The following is a 25150-nucleotide window of genomic DNA, read 5'->3' on the forward strand; positions in this document are numbered from 1 at the left end:
AATACAGAATAGAAATAAAAATAGAAAAAAGTATTTCAGGTTTCTAAAAAAAAAAGGCAGCACAGCTGTTTACAACATTGATAATAACTCAGTATATTAGAATGATTTCGAAAGGATCATGTGACACTGAAGACTGGAATAATGATACTGAAAATTCAGCTTTGTATCACAGGAATAAATTACATTTTAAAATATATTCACATAGAAAATAGTTATTTTACATTAAAATAACATTTTACAATATTACTGTTGTTTCAGCCTTGATGAGCATAAGAAACTTCTTTTAAAAAACGATAAAAAATTATATATATATATATATATATATATATATATATATATATATATATATATATATATATATATATATATATATATACACACACACACACACACACATTGAAATAAAATATAGAAAATAAATAAAACCAAAATTAAAACAGAAAATATCAAATGCTAATTTCAAAATATTAATGAATAATAACATAATACTTATATGTAATAGAACAAGAAGGAAAATAAATAAAAAAATAAATAATTTGAATAAATCCAGCTCATAGGCCAAATTAAAAATATAATATTATAAATAATAATAAAATCTAAAACTAAGTTAATTACACATTTTATTTATATATATATAGTATTTAATATTTTTTTAAATATATATATATATATATATTTAAAAAAGTATTAAATCTAAACATTATATATATATAAATACTTGCTAAAACTAAATTAATTAACTAAATTACTAAACCTAAAACAATTTTAAATAAGTTAACACTGTATAGAAATATTTGAAAAATCAATGACAAAAAAGACAGAAGAACATAAAAAAATAAACAAAATAAAATGTAATAAAATTTTATACATATAAAATGTATATAAAAATTATTAAATATATATAAAATGTTATAATTATAATATATTATATAAAATAAATTATAAATACTATAAATAAAATTATATATTAAATTAATTAATTAATGAATGAATGACAAAAAAAACAAAAGAACATAACAAAATAAACTAAAATGTAATAAAATTGTATATATATATATAAAATGTATATATATAAAAATTATATAATATATAAATAAAATTATCTAAAAAATATTAAATTATATATAAAATGTTATATATAATATATAAAATAACTTATAAATACTATATATAAAATTATATAATATAATATATATTTTATTGAATATATTAAATTATAAATATTATAAATAAAATTATAATATATATATATATATATATATATATGTTTATATACACACATCTCAATTTACATTATTTACATTTTTTAATTAAATAAGTAATATTATTATTATATTTCTGTAAAATTACTAATATCTTATATATTCTAAGTTGATCAGTGCTTTAAATGCCACTAAAACTTAAACTTAAAATTAAATGTAATACACACATACACACATATACTAAAATAGAAATATAATATAAATAAAACTACAATTAAAACTGAAAATATAAACTACTAGTTCAAAATATTAATGAATAATATCAATACTGATATGTAATAAAATAAATAATATAATAATAATAATAATAATAATAATAATAATACAAATTGATATATAAATAATAATAATGATAAGGTCGGTCCAAAAAAATCCTGAAATATCTCAATATTTCCCTCCATCACATCCCTCCCCTCTCTCTCTCTCTCTCTCTCTCGCTGCTCTCTCTCTCTCTCATTCAGAATGGCTGTGTGTCTATGAAGGCAGTGGGTCTGTGTTGGTGTAATCTTCTCCCCCTCTCCTCCTCTCTGCGCTCTTCATCCTTGCCCTGCAGAACACAGCTGGGAAAGCTTGATAAACAAGCCACGGCATCGTAACACTCACCCGCTCATAGTCACACCAGTGTGCGCATGTGAGAAAGAGCGAGACCGAGAGAAAATGCGAGCGGAGGGATGGAGAGGAGAATGCAGTTGTAAAGGATGAGAGGAAAGGGGGTGGGTCTCCAGAGCTTGAAGCGAGAGTGTTTGGGGTTTGTGTGCGTGTGTGCTTGTTTGTTTAGGCAAGCGTGTGCTCATTCATGTGAGAGTTGTGAGAGTGTGCATCGAGTGCAGTGGTGTGAGCTCCACTGACTCACACCATTATGCCACACATGTTCACACACATGCTGGAGACTTTGACTTCTGTTGTTTTATACACTTGTGGCCTCATGTTGTGTACCATAAAGATAATTTTGGTTACATTGGGGTACGTACAGTGGAAGTGAAGGGGTAAACCAGTTTTATTTTAGTAATACAAGGCCCAGAGGGGCAGGTGAGTCATTATGATGATGCTCCAATCTGTTTCTGCTTAAGCTACTGCCACTTACTCACTTATCTCATCTGCAGTAATTAAAGCAGAGGAACTCATCCTAATGTGGCTCACTTGTGGGGTGTGTGTGTGTGTGTGTGTGTGTGTGTGTGTGTGTGTGTGTGTGTGTGTGTGTGTGTGTGTGTGTGTGTGTGTGTGTGTGTGTGTGTGTGTGTGTGTGTGTGTGTGTGTGTGTGTATGTGGGTCAGGTTGTGTCTAAATTGTGGGGTACCAAATCTTTGAATTAATAAGGGTCTTAATAAGGGTTAAGCTTAATCAACAGCATTTGTGGTATAATTTTGATTAACACCAAAAATAATATCCCTTCAAATAAAAAGGAGGTTACAGTGAGCTTACAATGAAAGTAAATGAGGCCAATTTTGGAGGATTTAAAAGAGAAACGTGAAGCTTATAATTTCATAACAACACTTACATTCATTTTTCTTTTGAAATGTGTGTATTAGGCTATTTGAGCTGTTGAGATGTCATTTTATAGTCGCTTTAGGGTTTTAGGCATTGTGTTTTCATGCAATGAAGTTGTAAAATTGTTCAGAACACACAGAAAAGGTTAGTAAGAGTTTTTAAACACTAAAGTCATGTTAATGAGGCCTGTTTCTGCCACTGAATAAAAAAAAGGTAAGACTTTTTATCTCACAATTCAGACTTTTTTTCTTGCAATTCTGACTTTTTCTTCTATATTAATTAGCAATTTTCAGAAATAAATGCAATTCTGAAAAATTACGTCAAAATTGCAAGATAAAACCACGCAATTCTGACTTTTTTTCAGAGTTATAAATTACAGTTTTGAGGGGAAAAAAGACGAGTTTGTACCTCACAATTCTGACTTAACTCGTTATACAGTCACAATTGCAAGATATAAAGTCGCAATTCTAAGAATTCTGACTTTTTTTCCTTCAAATTGTGAGGTACAGTGAGGTCAATAAGTATTTGATCACCCTGTGATTTTGTAAGTTCTCTTACTTAGAAATCATGGAGGGGTCTACAATTTTCAGCATAGGTGCATTTCCACTGTGAGAGACAGAATCTAAAAATAAAAATCCGGAAATCACATTGTATGATTTTTTTAACAATTTATTTGTGTAATTACTGTGTAAAATAAGTATCTGATCCCTTGCTTATCAGTCAGATTTCTGACCCTCAAAGACCTGTTATTTTGCTTTTAAATAGTCCAGCTACACTCTGCTCATGATTCTAAATTATTAGCACCTGTTTGAGGTCGTTAGCTGTCATAAAGACACCTTTGCACCCCACAATCAGCCAAAGTCTAAGTAGCAACAAGGGCAAAACCAAAGAGCTGTCAAAAGACACAAGAGACAAAATTGTAGACCTTGACAAAGCTGGAAAGGGCTAAGGGGCAATTGCCAAGCAGCTTGGTGAAAAAAGAACAACTGTTGGAGCAATTGTCAGAAAATGGAAGAGGCTAATGATGACTGTCAATGTCCCTCGGACTGGGGCCCCACGGAAGATCTCTCCTCGTGGGGTATCAATGATGCTAAGAATGGTGAAGAATCAGGCCAGAACTACACGGGAGGAGCTGGTCAATGCCGTGAAGAGAGCTGGGACCATTGTTTCCAAGGCTACTATCAGTAATACACTAAGACGTCATGGTTTAAAATCTTGCATCGCATGGAAGGTTCCCCTGCCTAAGTCAGCCCATGTCCAGACCGGTCTGAAGTGATGATCCAGAGGAGTCATGGGAAAAAGTCCTGTGGTCAGATGAGACCAAGATAGAACTTTTTGGTCTTAACTCCATTCGCCGTGTTTGGAGGAAGAAGAATGATGAGTATCATCCCAATAATACCATACCTACAGTGAAGCATGGGGCTGGAAGCATCATGCTCTGGGGGTGTTTTTCTGCACAGGGGACAGGACAACTGCACTGTAATAAGGAGAGGATGAATGGGGCCATTTATTGTGACACAGTTCTGACTTTTTTCTCGCAATTGTGAGTTTGTATCTCGCAATTCTGATGTTTTTTCTCACAGTTCAGACTTTTTTTCTCAGAATTGTGAGATATAAACTCGCAATTGCAAGTTATAAAATCCAGTTTTGAGGGGAAAAAAGACTGATTATGTTCTCACAATTGCGAGTTTGTGTCTCACAATTCTGACTTAACAACTCGCAATTGCGTGTTATAAAGTCACAATTGCAAGATATAAAGTCACAATTCTGACAGAATTCTTTTTTCTCAGAATTGTGAGACATAAACTCGCAATTTTCTGAAATAAACTCACAATTGTGAAAAAATAAGTCAGAATTGCAAGATGTAAACTGGCAATTTTCAGAAATAAAGTCAGAAATGCAAGATAAAAATTCGGAGAAAAAGTTAGAACTGCGAGAAAAAAGTCAGAATTTGCACGTTTTTTGCAATTTCGCAATTGCAAATTATAAAGTCCAGTTTTGAGGGGAAAAAAGACTGATTATGTTCTCAGAATTGTGAGTTTGTACCTCGCAATTGCATGTTATAAAGTCAAAATTGCAAGATGTATAAAGAATTTTGACTTGTTTTCTCAGAACTGTGAGATATAAACTCGCAATTTTCAGAAATAAACTCACAATTTTGAAAAATTAAGTCAGAATTGCAACTGTTAGTTTGTATCTCGCAATTCTGATGTTTTTTCTCACAGTTCAGACTTTTTTTCTCAGAATTGTGAAATATAAACTCGAAATTGCAAGTTATAAAGTCCAGTTTTGAGAGGAAAAAAAGACTGATTATGTTTTCAGAATTGAAAAGTTTGTATCTCACAATTCTGACAACAGAACAACTCGCAATTGTGTGTTATAAAGTCACAATTGCAAGATATAAAGTCGCAATTATATCTCCCAAGTCTGACTTTATTTCTCAGAATCGCGACTATTTCTCAGAGTTGCGACTTTATAACACACAATTGCCAGTTTATATCTCACAATACTAAGAAAAAAGCCAGAATTATGAGATGTAAACTTGCAATTGCAAGAAAAAAGAAAGAATTGTCAGATAAAAGTCACATTGTTACACTGTTGTGGCTATACTATTGAAACAGTGAATACTTTAATATTTATAACAGTGGTGTAGTGTTATTTAATTATTATCTAAAACTTAAACTTATTTTTGTTCATTGAAATATATTTGAAGCAGTGGTGGACAGTAACGAAGTAGTTGTAATTCGTTACTGTACTTAAGTACATTTTTCAAGTATCTGTACTTTACTGGAGTAGTTTTATTTTGAGTAACTTTTACTTTTACTTCACTACATTCCAAAGCATAATATCGTACTTTTTACTCCACTACATTTAATAAAACATGTCGTTACTCCTTATAATATATTACGTGCTCCGAGACGCAGAAGCAGTGTCTGATTAATGAACAAACTGATTCTTTTCAATCGGTTCGCAAATCGCCACAAGCGATTCATTCACGAATTGGACTGATCCAATTGCAGCTGTTCAAACTCACTGATTCAAATGAGCCGTTTAGAGCGAGTCTCCAGTCATCTGAATTCACAAATAAGAACCGGGAGATTGTGAGCGCGCGCGACTGATGCTGCGAAAAGTAAGATATAATGTCGAGTTTTAGGATTAATTATTGCAATTGTCAGTTGTTTGCGAACTAAATCTGCTGTAAAGGGTGATGTATTTAAGCCCGCTGAAATGATTAAATGCAGACACATCAACATCGTCTCTTTTTAGGTAAAAAAACGAAACATTAAAATATCACAGATTAAATCAAATAACTCATAACGTTACACGTTCATATTCCTCGCTGCTGTAACCTCAACAGTTTTATTAAAATGCTACGCATTTAGCCCTATGTGACGTCTGTTTTTATATTGTTTATTAACGGTATGCTTTTTTATATTGTTTGAATCAACTAGCCTAGTATACAGAAATAAATGTTTATTCATAACCATACTGAAAATAAGTAAATATTGTTAGCTGATGCTAACTGTCTAGCTAACAAGCTTGCTGGTGCTAAGTTGAGGTAATTTTCAGATATGAAGTCCAAATATTTATAATCAACCACCTAGACAGATTACATCTGAGGGAAAAGAAAATATGTGATGTTCAAATGGTAACTACAGTAATTATCAAAGTGGGAAGTGATGCCCTCTGGGGACATTTGGCCAGGGGTGTTTTTACACCACAGACAATGTTTGAGAAAAAAGAAAAATATTATGAAAATATAATTACATTTTTCTTCCTAACTTCAGGCCTTATTCTCATATCATTTATAACTGTGCCGTTCCGCAAAATAACAAGCTTTAAAACACTTTTCTTACTGGTGAAAATGAGATGGTTAAATCAGTTTTCTCTCAGGTAACGTTACAATGTAATGTAAGCTTCACAGTGAACATTGTCAACGTAGACCATATCAACAACAAAAATCTATCTTGACTCCATATAGGCTAGTGGTTATTTTGGGAAAAACCAAGGCTTATAGTAGGATTATAAAAAATATATATGCTAATATAAATTTATAGCCTTTATAAAATTGCAAAATATGTCAGTACTTTTTTACTTAAGTACACAAAAAATGTAGTACTTTTGTACTTTCACTCAAGTAAAATGGAAAAAGGAGTACTTTTACTTTTACTGGAGTAATATTCTATTATACGTATCTGTACTTTTACTCAAGTACTTGATTTGTGTACTTCGTCCACCACTGATTTGAAGTATGGGATAGCTCATGCAAAAATGAAAATTACCCCATAATTTACTCACCCTCAAGCCATCCCAGATGTGTATGACTTTCTTCTTTCAGACAAATACAATCAGAGTAATATTAAAAATTGTCCTCTTCCAAGCTTTATAATGGCAGTGAATGGGTGTTGAGATTTTGAAGTCCAATAAAGTGCATCCATCCATCATAAAAAGTGCTCCACGTGGCTCTGGAGGGTTAATAAAGGCCTTCTGAAGTGAATCAATGCATTTGTGTAAAAAATGCATATTTAAAATTTATGAACCGTAATCTCTAACCTCATACACACCTAGGATGGCTTAAGGGTGGGTAAATCAAGGGGTAATGTTTTAATTTTTGGGTGAACTATCCCTTTAAAACACTTCAGTGAAAATTAGAAATGTTAAAGTTGAAATCCTAAAATTACTAAAACTAAAAATATGTTGCTATTATATTCATGGGTCCCACAAGTCCACATTATCTGCAGTACAGTCACTGTAGTACAGTCCATATTTACTGACCTGCTATTTGGTGTCTAAATTGTTTGAAATTGTAAAAAAAAAAAAACAATCCTCTACACCTGGGTTTCTCAACTCTGGCCCTCAAGGTCCACTTTCCAGCAGAGGCTGTATCCGAAATCACCCCCTATACCCTCAAATAGGGCACTATTTGAGGGGACAGCCATTTTAAGTGGTGTTCGAAACCATAGTGGACGTTCTTGAGTGCACTCATTCAATCCCACAATGCACCGCAAAAACGAGTGTACAACCGATGTACGCTCAACAGCTAGAGATAACCCATAATGCACTGTGAGAGTCGCGCGCCGACTGAATTCCCGCGTCTCTCCAGACGATGGCGCGCAGCTGAATCATCCATCCGTTCACTTTACAACGCGCTCGTCCACTGCGTAATGCAGCGTACAACACAGGTACAAATTTGTTGTAAATTGAGTATTAAATTGTTTAACCAAGGTTTATACATAAACTCCTTGACATAGTTCAAGATAAATCCTTTAATCTTACTACTCGAACTGTCCGTTTTAAATGATTGTTAAACAGTAAGCAATACTATGCAAAAGCGGCAGTCCTTCCGGTGCACTTAGTGTCCGAATTCACTCACTCGTTTTCATTCACTCCTTCAAGTGAACTGTACGAGTGGACTAATGTAGGGAATAGTGAATAGGGTATAGGGGGCGATTTCGGATACAGCCAGAGTTTAGCTTCAACCCTAATCAAACACAGCTGAACAAGCTAATCAAGGCCTTCAGGATCACTAGAAAGTTGGTGGCTGCGTCCGAAATCGCCTACTCAATGAGTAGGTACTTAATTTCAATAAGTACTTACTTAACGAGCGCTAAAAGAGTACCTACTCAACAGCCAAATCTCGTTGAGTATGGATGCGTTCCGCCATGTTGACGTTATCATGTGACCTATGACGTTATAACAAGCGCAACATGAAATGATATGAACGACGGATTTAATTCATCTATCTGTAAACATTTTGATGTTGATGAAATTTGCTTATTTTGGATTGATTGAAGTTTTTATATTTTTAACAATACTAAAATGACTAAAACCCCCAAATTTGTTGTCTTGAATATGTTAATGGGCAAAATTGTGCAAAACTAGCTTAGATCTGATTTGTTTTCCTTTTTCTTGCTGAATTTCTCTGTCCTTTCATCCCTGAAACTTAAAATAATAATAAATAAATAACAAAAACAAATGCAATTTTTAATTCATTGCGATTTTATGAATATTCAAATATATTTAATATTTTTTTCTGTATCTAATCTTGTACTATGTACGCAAACCTTTTATAGTTATGTTTTCTGTCATGATTGTTCTTTGTTAAAGATACTTAAGTCTCCCTGAGTTTGTATGGAATTATAAATTCTGCAGTAATAATAATACAAAAATTTGAGCGACAGCGACACCTCATGGCATCAGTAACATGACAACCCTAGTACACTCTCCTCCATGTTTACAACATCTGCACAAAAGAGACGTCGATCAGTTGCTCAAAGATCTTACCTTTGGAGAAGACTGTTGATTTTACACTCGGAAAATTTAAGTATTACTATTTAGAAATTAAAATAACTTTAGAATGCATTGCTAGCCCACTCCAACACGTACCAACAATAATAATGATAAATGCTGACTAATAATTAATGATATTTTTAGTTAAACAAGCATAATGTTGTTGTTTTTTTCAATGAAGTAATGAATAAATGCATACGCTTATGAAAATGTTATATTTTATTTACTGACAACATCAGGAAACATGAATAAATTAGTAAAATAATAAAAGTAACCATGAACATAAATAAATACACATGGAACAAAGCTTTATTAAACATATTGGTCTTCTAGTCTTTTTGATGAAGAGACCGCAGCAACATCTGGTCCAGATGAAACAAAGGGCAGGTGGAGTGATGGAGGGTCTCATTTCCAGGATGCTGCTGTGGATTTCTCCTTTCTTACTGCACACACCAGTCTGCAGACATTTCAGATCATACAAAGATGCACAAATATAATACAAAAACTGTCATTTTAACAGCACAGAGTCATTAGATCTCTGTATTGGAAGTTACAAAATGATCAATCTTTATATTAAGTTTCGGATTTTACTTTTCCCCAAAAATGCTGCAGTCACCTTTCCTTTCAGGTCCTGCTCCACCACAAAACATCTGCAACAAAGTCACATAAATCAAGAATCAGAAAAGTTCTGTTATAGCTCTGTTTGAAATGAGTTTGAAGTTCAGTTAGGCCTACTATATGTATATGTGTTTATTTACATTACTTACATTAATGTAAAGCAGTGACAGTGAATTCTCACATAACGTCCATCACTCACTCAGATGTTTTGTGTTGTGTGTTGCTCTAGTCTAGAACATTTTCCTGTCATTAAATAGACATTTATTAAACGTCTTTAAAATGTATATGTTTTATGCAAATCCGCTTTTAAAGACGTGCGTGTGCTACCTGAAGCTTAATGTTCGCTATACGTCATAAAACATGTTTTAACAGCGAAATCACAAATATACTATAGCATACTGTATAACATCTTGGCACCTTATGCAAATCAACAGTTTACGATAAAGTAGCTCAACAAATATGATTTTTAAGACAGGGAACCGTGTTTTGGTTGTAATACTCACATTTGTAAACACCCTCGCCGTGGTTCTCAATCACGTTCGATGATGACGTTTTGGCCTCCTGTGGACTCCTGGGATTGAAAAGTATCCATCGATGAAGACTTCAGGATCTGGGCTGAAGCAGTAGGACATCCGGGGATTTCTCGCCTACTCTTTTGTGAATACTGAGGTTTCGGACGTACTTCTTTCTTCACGTACTCTTTTTTTCCTACTATATAGTAGTTAAGTAGGCATATTCGGACGCACTTTAAGTAGACGTACACCCGAATCTCGCGAGAATTAGTGCATTCGCCTACTAATTCTCGCCTACTCTTTTATAAATACTTAGGATTCGGACATACTTATTTGCTCGCCTACTGCTTTTCCCTACTAAATAGTAGAGAAGTAGGCGATTTCGGACGCAGCCACAGGCAGGTGAGTTTGATCAAGGTTGGAGCTAAACTAAACTCTGCAGGAAAGTGGACCTCGAGGGCCAGAGTTGAAAACCCCTGCTGTACACCTATCATTTGGACAGTTCATTTCTCATTCAATGTTTGTTTTTAGGCACCAGATGGCGCTAATTGCTTCATTTTCATTGCAAGAGACCACATCCACTATTACATAATCATCCTTTTACACATTAATATACAGTCTAGTCTTAATGGCAGAGATACCAAAAGGGTACTGGTTATGAAGTAGATTGTTTTCCTAGAAATGCTAATGTTATGTTAATTATTACAAGGCTGGGGTTTTCTACTCTTTTAACAAATGTTACTTTGTTGCTTTGAATGGAAACTGTTCAAATCCCTTAACATGTTACAGTGTGAGTTCAAAGGCACATAAAAGCATGTATACTCATTTTAATTATTTATTGATCATTTTTTGTATGTTCTCAGTGCATGTTTATGATTAAAGATCCATTTGCAGAGTACTAATTCTTAAATATAACAGATGAGGGCAGCAGAGGGGCTAATTTATAGTGACAGTCACCTGGTTTAAAAAGTAGTAATGACTGCCTCAGAATATCGAAAGAAATAAAGAGACATTGGCATTGGTTAAAGTAAATGTGTTCAGCATGTGGACTCCAGTTTGTCGTGTAGCGTATTCCAGCCTTTACGCTTCTTAGACATAAAGCTGTAGCCCCTTTCTAGTGACCCCCATTAGAGTGAGCTCGATGTTGAAGCCACATTCAAAACAAATTAGCGGTTCTCTGATGACCATCAGTGCGCTGTCGATACAGGGCCACTTCTTCTGCCGTGCTCTGCCGATTCACATAAATGAGAAATTGGATTCCCCGAGTCTCTCAGGCTAAGACCACTGGGTTTAAATAAATACTTCCCTCTGTAACTCAATACTAACCACAGGAGAAATTAATTTCAGGCACGGTTTCAAAGGGCTTTTCCTCTATCTGATACACTCGGCTTTGAAATATGAAGGCGGTATGTTCCAAAGCTCTAACAATAAAGTACCAGCCTGTTATTTCAGGCAACAAAATTGTATTCATTTTTAAAGGTTTTCTTCAGTTAGATGCACTTTCATGAAAAGAAATAAATCATGAAAAGGGACACTTACTTTCTAAATATATTAAAACATGTTTTGCATGTTAAGGATCATTTACATGTTAATTTACCATTTGTGTTTGCAAAAACTTTCAGTCCATAAACTGGAAAAATCGAATTACCATAAATAAATAAACAGATCTTTGGGGGAAAATGAAAAGTAGAATTGTCCTGATTTAATTAAAAAAATTGTATGAGACTTCTTTTTCAAATTATTTTCTAAAAACATTAAAACATGTGATGAATATTGGGATTTGTGCTGTTTAGTTTGGTTTCAATTATGTCATTATAGTGACATTTTTTAGTATATGAGAATTTTAATTTAAAAAAAAAATTGATTCTTTTCTATTATATATAAATTCTGTTCATATGTTATATTTATAAATTTAAATGAAATTTTTTCATTGAGAATTTTAATAAAAAAAAAGATTTTTGAATCTTTTCCCTTTTTTTAATAAATTCAATAAATTATAAACAAACAAATAAATAAATAAATAGTTCCTAATGGAAAAATGCAAAGTAGAATGTCAAATTATTTTCTAAATACATTAAAATATATTAATTATAATGGAATATTGGGTTTTTTTCTGTTTTGTTTGATAATGGCAATATTTTATTTTATTTGTATTATATTTATTTAATTTTTTAAATGAAATTCTTTTCTTTTTAAAAAATAAAATAAAATCTGTTAAATTCATATAAAGTTAATTTACCAGTTGCGTTAGCAAGTTCAAAAACTTTCAGTCCATAAACTGAAAAAATAAAATAATTACCAATAATAATAATAAAACACTACTACTACTACTACTACTACTACTACTACTAAGAATAATAATAATTATAAATAAAATATTATTATAAACAAACTAATTATTATTATTAAAAATAAATAAATAAATAGTTATTAATGGAAAAATGCAAATTATTCTACATTGCATTTTTCAATTAAGAAAAAAAAGTCCTGATTGTAAAAAAAAAATGTATGATACTTCTTCCAGTTATTTGTCAAAATTGGTCAAAATAATGTTTTTGTTTGCATGCATTTGGGAATTTTTTAATTTTTTTATTAGATTTTTAAAATAAATTCAGTTAAATTCATATAAAGTTATTTTACCAGTTGTGTTAGCAAGTTAAAGAACTTTCAGTCCATAAACTGGAAAAAAAAATGTATTACCAATAAAAAACAATTATTATTATTAATAGTAAAATAATAAATGAATAAATAAATAAATAGTTATTGAGGGGAAATGCATAGTAGTAGCATTTCCTGATTTAATAAAAATGTAATAAACTTATTTTTTAGAAATATTACATTATTTTCTAAATATGTAAAAAATATATGAAATGTAATGGAACATTGGGATTTTTTTTTTTTTTTTCAGTTTTGTTTGATAATGGCTATGATTTCATTATAATGTTTTTCTTTTAATATTTGAGAATTTAATTAGAAACTCATATAAAGTTAATTTACCAGTTGTGTTTGCAAAAACTTTCAGTCCATAAACTGGAAAAATCGAATTACCATAAATAAATAAATAGATCTTAGGGGGAAAATGCAAAGTAGAATTGTCCTGATTTAATTTAAAAAAAATTGTATGAGACTTCTTTTTCAAATTATTTTCTAAAAACATTAAAACGTGATGAATATTGGGATTTTTGCTGTTTTGTTTGATAATGGCTATAATATCATAATAATGATTTTTTTTTAGTGTTTGAGAATTTTAATTAAAAAACACATTTTTATAATTTCATTTAAATTCTTATACAGTTAATATAACCAGTTGTGTTAGCAAATTCAAGAACTTTCAGTCTATAAATTGAAAAAAAAAATGAATTACAAACATACAAACAAACAAATAAATAGTTTTTAGGGGGAAATGCAAAGTAGAATTTCCCTGATTTGATAAAAAATTGCAATAGATTTTAAGACCAAATTTATTATTTAGGAGAAGGTCATCTTGGAAAACTGAATATTTCAACGCTCTTTAGAAATATGAAAAAAGTTTACAACTATTGTAATCTACCTTGTACAACTAGAAGAAATAAATATGTAAATAAATTATATAATATAGCTCTGTCATGTAACATTTCTATCACACTATAAACCATCAGACCGTTTTTGTCTATTATGATTTACTGTAAAATAAATAGCAGCAGTTTCATATCCATTCCAGCATGTGGCATCTCTCCCACTGAGAGGATTTTTCTTCATCCCTGCAATACAGTTTAATGATATGGATCATTGTCAGTATACAATGCACTTAGTGCAGCATTCAGCCTGTCCTGTTGCTTTCTGGGAATATGTGTGAGTGTGGATATCTGTGCCTGTGTGTGTGTGTGTGTGAGTCAAGGAAGTATCTGAAGTTGGTTAGCAGCCCTGGTTCCGGCGTAGCTCAAGTTTCAGTGAGGATGAATGATCGACACATCAATAAGGGATTGTGGGAGCTGTTCGCAGTGACACTGTGGCGTAGGTGGCTTTGAAGATGCACATACTGTATCTTCATGAGTTCTTTATTGAAATGCATATGTTGCAATCTGAGATGGGTTATCCCTATATACTGTAAATCACAAACACTACAGAAAAATGTACACCCTAAATCAAATATCAGATTAGATATAACCTTGGTGTGGTTTATTCTGATTATTCTTTATATTTAAAGGATGTCTTGAATAATAATGCAGGTTTAAAAAATGCGACTTTTAAAATAGAAAAAGCTGTAAGGAAGGTCTAGATAAAATGGTCAACTCTCTAGTTTCTACTTTTTCACACTGCCATACGACATAGAAAGAAATACAAAGAAAATGAAATACATTTTTAAATTTATTTTCTTTTATTTATTTTATTTTACAGCAATTTCAGGACTACCAAAAAATGACGTATTTCACATAATTATTGCCATATGACACGAAAAGAATGACATTTTTAAATGTATTTTATTTTGTTTTATTAAAATTTGTATTATTTTATTTTATTTTATTTTACAGCAATTTCAAGACTAAGTATTTCACATAATTATTGCTGTATGACCTAAAAAGAAATACAAAAGAAAAAATACAAAATTCAAATTGTACAACTTTTTTTTTTTTTTTTTTTTCATTTTATTTTATTTTACAGCAATTTCAAAGCTATCAAAAAATTAAGTATTTCCCAATAATTATTGCCATATGACCTAAAAAGAATGGAATACAAAATCGACATTTTAAATATTTATTTAAAGGAACCGTATGTAAGAAATTTATTTCAGTTAATCATAAAATGGCCCTGACATGTCACTAGACATTAAGAAATCATGTTCATTTCAAATACTTATATCACTGACAACAGTGGTCCGGCCAGGATATTGTCATTTAAAAGTGAGAGTTGCAGCAAACGACTGATGTTATTGTTGTCGTTTTGTGTTTTGGTCTGAGGCTCCACCCTCCAGCTATCGACTAATCACGAAGTCAGTAGAGTTTCGTCATCTGGGTTGCCAGCTCTGTTCCAGCTGCAGCTATGAATGTGTCGGATAAAACATGTATAACGTTACGAAACCTAAAAGCCTTGTTATGAATCCGAAATACGTCATGACAAAGTCCGAAATAAAACAAGGATTGGTATAGGAGATGCCTTTGAAAGATGGAGACGGCTGAAAACGGAGAAGAATTTGAAGACAGACGCAAACTTTGCTAATTTTCTCCTGGACAGGTAAGATTCATCTATGTTTGGCTAACTTTGCTTCCGTACACAGTGGATTCTCCACGGTTGCCCGTGCTAAATGCGTTCATAAATAGCTTTATATCGCACCACTAGCAGGGTATGAAAACAATCTATGTTCCGACTGAAATGTGGTATTACAGTACATCTTTACGAAATATTTGGCTAATCGCCATTAGTACATTTTTGCGATACATAATTACTCCACAAAACATCTCTCGTAAAGCATAAACATAATTAACAGAAGAAAAAAATACTGTGTAGGACTCGTCACTTGCCATTGGAAGCTCCTTGTAGCAGCCTAGGTTCCTGCTGGCGACCTCGAGTCAGGGGGGAGCGGGAGGGGAGACACCGTTCTACAGTATTTTGAAAGTGATTGCAGTACCAGTTTTTGGTCACAATCCTACATACGGTTCCTTTAAATTTATTTAAATATTTATTTTATTTATTTTAAAATTATTTTATTTATTTTTATTTTTAAATATTTATTTTATTTTACAGCAATTCTAGAACTACCAAAAATGTATTTTACATAATTATTGCCATATGACCTGGAAAGAATGAAATACAAAATTAAAATTGTAACATTTTCATTTTATTTTATTTTATTTCACAGCAATTTCAGAACTACCAAAAAATTAAGTATTTCACATAATTATTGCCATTTGACCTAGAAAGAAATACAAAAGAATAAATACAAAATTCAAATTGTACAATTTTTCATTTTATTTTTACAGAAATTACCAAAAAATTAAGTATTTCACATAATTATTTCCATTTGACCTAGAAAGAAATACAAAAGAATAAATACAAAATTCAAATTGTACAATTTTTCATTTTATTTTTACAGAAATTACCAAAAAATTAAGTATTTCACATAATTATTGCCATATGCCCTGAAAAAAATTAAATACAAAAAATTAAATATTTTATTTTATTTCATTATTTTAGAGCAATTTCAGGACTACCAAAAAATTAAGTATTTCACATAATTATTGCCATATGCCCTGAAAAAAATGAAATACAAATTTTTTTAAATATTTTATTTTATTTTATTTTAGAGCAATTTCAGGACTACCAAAAAATGAAGTATTTCACATAATTATTGAACAATATTTTTACTTTTTTTTTTCATTTATTTATTGTTTTATTTAATTTTGTTTTATTTTACAGAAAGTCTATGACTACCAAAAATGATTTCACATAATTATTGCCATATGACCTGAAAAGAATGAAATACAAAATTAACGCTGTAACATATTTATTTTATTTTACCATTCAAGGACTACCAAAAATGAAAGCAGTTTACGTAATGATTGCCATAGAAATTACCTGAAAAGAATGATGAACTATGTTAGAGCACTTTGTTGTCATCGTTTCATAGATAGACACCAGAACTTATTATTGGGTTTTACCCACAACCTATTAAATTTTTATGTGAGTTTCTCTAGGGATTTGAAGACCTATATAGTAAGCCACAGGCATATAATATTTGGCACCTACAGCATTTACCTTACAACAAGGTCTTCTATTTCTGTGAAAGCTCTTAAGTGAGGCATTCCCCAAACCCCAGGTCACTCACCGCCTCTACTGAAGATAAAAGCATGACACAGTTTCTGTTTGACACAGTTTAAAGTCATCTCACTACTCTGCTGGTTAGAACCTCTGAAGACTGAAAATATTCTGGTAGGGAAAGACAAAGAGGGGACACCTCTCCTCATTACCAGCTCAACAGGTGCTACGCACATATGGGTCGCTGAGAGAGAAGCATCCTTTCTACTGGATTTCGAGCTCCCACGCATTGCTCACCTGTTTCCCATGGGTTTCTCACACCTGTCCATTAGATTCAGCTAAAGTCGAGTGTGATTCTTCCACTGTCAGACACACTTTCATTTGATTGCATCAGCACAGGTTTGGACTCCTTGTGGTGAGAGGATAAATCCGTCACAATAGGATCTCAGCTTTTGGACTGGATGCTAAGTAGAGTCTGAAGGCCACACTGGGGAATCCTTCCTTAAAACTTGTTGAACTATAGGGTAAATAAAGGGAATACAAATTTCCTTGTTCTTTTGGGGTATATGAAAACATACTGTAGCTTTCAGAATTCAATCTTCCTACCCAAGGAAAACAGCATTTATTGAACAGAAATATATATATTTTTAAGTTTTTGCTGTGATAAAACATCTCAAATGTGTGATATTCAACAGCAGTTCTGCTATTTTGAGGTGTTCTGATGCACATCATGAGACTCTAATACTTATTCCCATTACCTAGACATAAGCTTCATTGTTAAGTGCTGTAGCTTTTCCAACTTACTTTGGCATGATATGTGAGCAGGCATTTTGTGGTTTGCCTTGAGAAGGCATCATTGTTTTTGCCATAATGACAAGCCAGTGCTGTCTTATATTAAGAGCTGTTGCCTATGGTAATTAATCATGTTGTTTATTAGCAGGGCTGGCATTTTCCATACATCCAAAATAGGCATCAACATGACTTTGACAATAAACCTCAAAACTATACACGGTGTCCTGCAGACTTCATTACCAACCCTAATTAAACACACCTGTCAGTAATTTACAAGTAATTCTGAACACTGTGATAAGCTTGTTCTGGGGTGTTTGGTAAGAGTTGGAGCTAAAGTCTGAAGGACATTGGCTTTGAAACTTAGAAATAAAATGGATGTCTTGCAAAAAGTCAGGTCAAGCTTAATGAGAGCATATAAACCTGTGTGCATTATTTATGAAAAGATAAGATTTATGAAACTTGCATAAATATGAGTAAATTCAGAGTAATTTGTGAATAAAACAGACTTTTCCAGCTGAGACAATTTAGTTGTTGTGATTTGGAATATCCACGGCAGTAACATAATACAAGTATCTCATTTTAAAGAATAAGAGTAATATTAACTTCTCCATCGTTGTTCAGTCATTGGATTGTTGGTTGGTGCAGTATTTGTCCCATCACTTCTCCACTGATTGGACGGCTGGGTAAAAAGTGACTGAGATGAGCGCTGCACTGTTTACCCAAAGTTGAAGTTACAAAAAAAAAAAGACTTTGAAATATTTTTATTGGAGTGCATCAAAATTCAGTGTCAGTTTGCCAAAAAGAACACAGAACGTGTCTGCACCATTTACATGTGGATTTCTTTTGTACCAACTATCATTTTAAAAATATATGGAAGCCCATTTCCACCACTGAATACAAAATTTAAAAAGGTAATTCTTACAATTCTTTTACATCTTTCAATTCTGACTTGTTTCAAAATTGCGTCATACACACTTGCAGAATTGTGTGATATAAACTCGCAATTGCGAGTTATTAAATCAGAATTGTCAGATATAAACTCACAATTCTGAGAAATGAGGTTAGAATTGTGATATATAAACCTGCAATCTTGCAATTGTGACTTTTTCTCAGAATTGCGATAAACTTGCAATTCTGACCTTATAACAACCAATAGTGAGTTATAAAGTCAGAATTGCAAGACATAATTCACAAATCTGACTTTTTTTCCCAGAACTGCATGATATATTGTAAACTCGTAATTGCGTTAAGTCAGAATTGTGAGGTATAAACTCACAATTCTGACTCTTTTTTTAGAATTGTGAGTTTGTCTCACAATTGTGACTTTTTTTCCCCTCAGAATTGCGATATAAACTCACAATTCTAACCTTTTAACATGCAATAGTGAGTTATAAAGACAGAATTACAAGACATAAATTCGCTAATCTAACTTTTTTCCCAGAACTGCATGATATAAACTCACAATTGCGAGTTAAGTCAGAATTGCGAGATATAAACTCACAATTCGGACTTTTTTCTCAGAATTGCTAGTATTGTGATATAAACTTGCAATTCTTACCTTATAACAAACAATTGTGAGTTATAAAGTCAGAATTGCGCATTTCTATCTTGCAATTGTGACCTTTTCTCAGAATTGTGAATATTGCGATAAACTTGCAATTCTAACCTTATAACATGCAATAGTGAGTTATTTTTTAAGACTTTTTTCCCCAGAACTGCATGATATAAACTCACAATTGCGAGTTAAGTCAGAATTGCGAGATATAAACTCAACAATTCTGACTCTTTTTTTAGAATTGTGAGTTTGTCTCACAGTTGTGACTTTTCTGACCTTTTAACACACGATAGCGAGTTATAGTCAATTGCAAGACATAAACTACTGTAAATCTCGCAATTGCTAGTTAAGTCAGAATTGCGAGATATAAACTCACAATTCTGACTTTTTACTCAGAATTGCGAGTGTCGCAATATAAACGTGCAATTCTGACCTTAAACATGCAATAGCGAGTTATAAAGTCAGAATTGCAAAACATAAACATGTAAATCTGACTTTTGTCCCAGAACTGTGTGATATAAACGTACAATTGTGAGTTAAGTCAGAACTGCTATAGCAGACTTTTTACTCAGAATTGTAAGTTTCTGTCTTGCAATTGTGACTTTTTTCTCAGAATTACAAGCATTGCGATATAAACTCATAATTCTGACCTAATAACATCCAATAGCGAGTTATAAAGTCAGAATTGCTAGACATAAACTCGGAAATCTGACTTTTTTTCCAGAACTGCGTGATATAAACTTGCAATTGCGAGTTAAGTCAGAACTGCAAGATATAAACTCACAATTGTGACTTTTTTTTCTCAGAATTGTGAGTATTGTGATATAAACTTGCAATTCTTACCTCATAACACACAATAGTGAGTTATAAAGTCAATTGTAAGACATAAACTTGCAAATCTGACTTTTTTTCTCAGAATTGTGTGATATAAACTGGCAATTGCAAGTTATTAAGTCAGAATGGCAAGATATAAACTCACAATTCTGACCTTATAACACAATAGCACTTTATAAAGTCAGAATTGCAAGACATAAACTCGAAAATCTGACTGTTTTTCTCAGAACTGTGTGATATAAACAATTGCGAGTTAAGTCAGAATTGTGAGATATAAACTCACGATTCTGACCTTTTACTCAGAATTGTGAGTTTCTGTCTGTCTTTTATGAATTAGAAAGTTAACGTCAAAATGGCTTTACGAACGATTTACACAAAAATGTATTCTGCTTATGCAAGAATGAGTCCCATTGCATCCTTTAAATTAGATTTGATCCAAATATAAAGGTGAAAGGTAAAGATACAAATGACTCAGTAATTTACAAAAAAAAATTTTTTTTGAAAACTGCTATTGAAAAATGTCTTGGAATGGATATAACAAATTAACTGAAAAACACTGGGGAGACTGCAAGAATAGCTGAATAACATTTAAACAATAAAAATAACTTTCACTTGTTTCTTTTAAGACATTCTAGGAAGTAAACCTATGTAAAATCTATGTAGCTGAGACTGTGTTGGTGATTATTAAAAATGATCAAAATCGATATGTGACCCTGGACCACAAAACCAGTCATAAGGTTAAATTTTACACAACTGAGATGTATACATCATACATCAATAAATAAGCTTTCTGTTGATGTATGGTTTGTTAGGATAGGACAATATTTGGCCGAGATACATTTATTTGAAAATTAGGAATCTGAGGGCGCAAAAAAATCAAAATACTGAGAAAATTACCTTTAAAGTTCTCCAAATTAGGTTCTTAACAATGCATATTACTAATCAAAAATTACATTTTGATATATTTACAGTAGCAATTTTACAAAAAATCTTCATAGACATGATCTTTACTTAATTTCCTAATGATTTTTGGCATAAAAGAAAAATCTAAAATTTTGACCCAAACAATGTATTTTTGGCTATTGCTACAAATATACCCCAGTGACTTAAGACTGGTTTTGTGGTCCAGGGTCACATATATGGTATGGATTGGAGAAAGCATTGGTGTTTTTTTATCATTGATTTTGCTGTCACTGCAGTGGTTTTGTTATGGTTAAGGGGCTTTAAGACACTGGGTTAATAATAATTCCTTTAATCTATGGTATAAAATACCATATGCACATATTAATCCTTCCTTTTGTTATCTTCATGTCAAAAACTTTGCTAAGGTCTCTTCTTACCTGTAAAATCATCTCTCTACACAATCTCTCTCATTAAAATGCAAAACTGTAGTATACAGCATGACACATGAGTTCATTGAAAAGTGATTTGTAGTGGGGAAGACCCTCTGTGTTCAGGCATGTGTGTTTGTGACTGTAGAGCAGCCCCCGTCCTCAGAGCAAAAGAGGGAGAGCAGGGTTATACTTGGAGAGCCACACAGAAGCACCAACCCTCTCTTGAGCACACATTCCACCTTTCAGCATCCACACTACAAGACGAGCAGATAGAGCAGAGAGGAGAAGACACATCTAATATGTTCTAAAGCTGGATATCTCTTTTGCTTTTAAATGTGTATGGTCATATTTGCTCCGGTAAGTCCTGCCTTTAGAATCTCTGTATGTCTCATAGCAGCCATCAGGTGGCACATAGTTATTTATTCATAGAGTTAAACTGACTTCATATTAATAATATTCCATGGTAGTTTTTGTTATAAGATGTGAGTTTTGTGGTGCAGCTTTTTCAACAGCAACAGTAAGACTCCAGATTTCCCAACATCCCATTCATCAGAGACCTTTTAGGTGCCAGCATTGCTCTCATCATTCAACTGAATCATTCGCATTAAGGAATGAGTGAAACGTCTATTTCTGTTAGCTTATGAATGAGTCATTATTCACGATCAATGAAATGTGGTGCAAAAAGCCGATTTGGTTTCCAGTGTTTCTCACATAGTTGATGTTTGGAGGTCGTTGGACTCACACTGTATCTATGTCATTGTGAGCTTTTTTAGGTTTACTAGAAACAAGAATTTCTGTAGTTGAAAAGATTGTAGTGATCAGGTTGAGGAGGTTCACTGCATATCTGTCTTTATGTTACCATGGTGACATTCTGGCTATTAATTGTTGAAGGTATCATGTTTTTGAAACTTGTATCCCGAATAGACTTTATAAGTAATAAGCTTAATTGTAAAGCTATGAAAAATGGACTAATAAAGGACTAAATATGTGAAAAGGTGGGCAGGCTTAGTAATCCAAAATGAATATAATGTACTCTTTTCTTTTTTCAATATATTTTAAAGTGTAATTTGTGTGATGGCAAAACTCAGACCTTCTGTGTGTGTGTGTGTGTGTGTGTGTGTGTGTGTGTGTGTGTGTGTGTGTGTGTGTGTGTGTGTGTGTGTGTGTGTGTGTGTGTACCTGGTATTCATCACGTTGTGGGGACCAAATGTCCCCACAAGGATAGTAATACCAGTAGATTTTGACCTTGTGGGGACATTTCTTAGGTCCCCTTGAGGAAACAGGCTTATAAATCATGCACAATGAGTTTTTTTGAGGAAGTAAAGGTGTGCACAATCTCCTGTGAGGGCTAGGTTTAGGTGTAGGGCCATAGAAAATACAGTTTGTACAGTATGAAAACCATTACGCCTATGGAATTTCCCCATAAAACATGTAAACCCAACATGTGTGTGTGTGTGTGTGTGTGTGTGTGTGAACTTCAGCATCATTCCTCCAGTCTTCAGTGTCACATGATCCTTCAGAAATCATTCTAATATGATGATTCACGGCTCAAGAAAGGAAACCCCAGGTATTAAGACTTAAAATGCTGTCTTTTACTGAAATATGTAGTAGAAAAGCCATGAAAGATTTACATTATTTTAAAAATCATTGTTGCTTTATACATATTTTGGACTATGGGGGGTACCATTATTTCGATGACGTGAAATGGTTGCACTCGTGAGCTACTGGCGCTACCTGTTGCTATTTTTACCGCACCACAACTCTGAAAATAAAATACTGATACGATGATCACAGCTATTGAAAGAGCTTACAGGTGGCGATAGATATAAGCATAGGCTTAAACCAAATGCCAAACCATCCATTTTTTCCCACAAGGAGTCTAAACGCCCTCAAATATGCGTGCTGAGAAACTCCTTCAGTGGCTGCAGCGTCATGACAAGCGTTGAAATGTTTACATCCTGCCAGGATGGCATCTAGCGTTTCTTGTCTCTACCATTTGTAAGCTCTTTCAGTAGCTGTGGTCTACTAAAAGCCTCAAAGGCATCTGGGCTAAAGTGGAGAGAAAAAAGACACTGGTCTTTAGGAAGTTTCATTCGTCCACAGGCATCTTCCCATCCTTTTCTCTTCTTCTAATCGCTAGAAAAGCAGTGAAGACTTACATCGCTTCTCTTGTTGCCCTTCGACTGTAAATTCTACCAAAAGCACAAATGTGGCATTGTATCAGTATTTTATTTTCTGAGCTGTTTTGTAATAAAAATTGCAACAGGTAGCGCCAGTAGCTGACCAAGTGCAACCATTTCATGTCATCGAAAGTAATGGCACCCCCCATAGTCCAAAATCTGTATAAAATGTGTGGATTTATTAAATAACACAAGTCTTTCAGAGGGTTTTCTACTACGTATTTTAGTCTTTAGGAAGTTTCATTCGTCCACAGGCATCTTCCCATTCTTTTCTCTTCTTATAATCGCTAGAAAAGCAGTGAAGACTTACATCACTTCTCTTGTTGCGCTTCGACTGTAAATTCTACCAAAAGCTGTATAATGTGGCATTGTATCAGTATTTTATTTTCTGAGCTGTTTTGTGATAAAAATAGCAACAGGTAGCGCCAGTAGCTGACTGAGTGCAAACATTACATGTCATCGAAAGTAATGGCACCCCCCATAGCCCAAAATCTGTGTAAAATGTGTGGATTTTTTAAATAACACAAGTCTTTCAGAGGGTTTTCTACTACGTATTTCAGTCTTTAGGAAGTTTTATTCGTCCACAGGCATCTTCCCGTTCTTTTCTCTTCTTCTTATCGCTAGGAAAGCAGTAAGACTTACATTGCTTCTCTTGTTGCCCTTCGACTGTAAATTATACCAACTATTCAGAGGCTTCTCCTACTTTATTAGCGGTATATAGTGCCAGTTTATCATTAAGTGACGACTTTGTTATCTTTGACTTGTTGGATGGAAACGGAGCTTACTTGTAAATGATTTATGCGATATTCCAATTTTAGTTAAATTTGCAACTTTGGATGGAAACCCAGCTACTTTTGCTCTGTTTGAGTGGCCTGATATAGAAACAACCAGTGGTGTGAGTTTGGGGCAGGACCGCCTGTTTGGCAGACCAATGGCAGATGTGCAGAGTATTTCAGGAAACCTGTCTGAAAACAGTACTATTTTGGTCATTTCTTGTAGTGTTAGTAGTGGAGAGAAATTACGCATTTCATTTTTAAGTTTTAAGGGAAAAAGTTTGTATCCCGGTTCTTGTTTTTCATTATTATTACATTGACTGACACTATCATTGCATCATTAATGTCTTTGAATACTATTACAAAAAAAATAATAATAGCAACATAAAAAAATTATTTTTAAGCACTATATCGATCAGTGCACTTTTGTTCCTTCACATTATGCTCTCTGTTGAATTTAGAATATATTCTCATCATTGATTTTTTTTTTCAGGCTTTCAGTCTTGCGTATCTGCAGAATGACTTGTATATGGGTTCACTGAGATGTATTACCTCCTACAGAGAGCCCATTCTCATACCAGTGTCACAGAAATGTGTTTTATGCCAGTCCGTTTAGCACTCAGACAGCTTGAGCGTGTGTTTAATAAGACTAGCCTTCACAATAGATCCATGGCCTAAATAAAAAAGGGGTAATGGACATATAAAGAGAAAAACAGTGGGAGAGAATGGGACAGAGAAGGGGGGTATAGAGGTATCTGGAGAGGTTGTGTAAAAGAGAA

At 33.0% G+C, this 25150-nt stretch overlaps 1 protein-coding gene and 1 long non-coding RNA gene across 2 annotated transcripts in view; one reads left to right on the plus strand and one right to left on the minus strand.

The window, feature by feature from the left end:
- synpra (synaptoporin a) overlaps positions 1 to 25150 on the plus strand; it is a 45118-nt gene that overhangs the window by 7125 nt on the left and 12843 nt on the right. The window lies entirely within an intron of this gene.
- LOC141293248 (uncharacterized) lies at positions 9243 to 10544 on the minus strand. Its single transcript, XR_012340691.1, has 3 exons — positions 10163 to 10544; positions 9658 to 9691; positions 9243 to 9498 (listed from the first exon to the last, which is right to left on the minus strand). It is a non-coding gene; the product is annotated as an uncharacterized lncRNA (long non-coding RNA).

This window comes from Garra rufa, chromosome 20 (genome assembly GCF_049309525.1).
Source record: "Garra rufa chromosome 20, GarRuf1.0, whole genome shotgun sequence".
In the NCBI taxonomy this organism is placed as follows: Eukaryota; Metazoa; Chordata; class Actinopteri; order Cypriniformes; family Cyprinidae; genus Garra; species Garra rufa.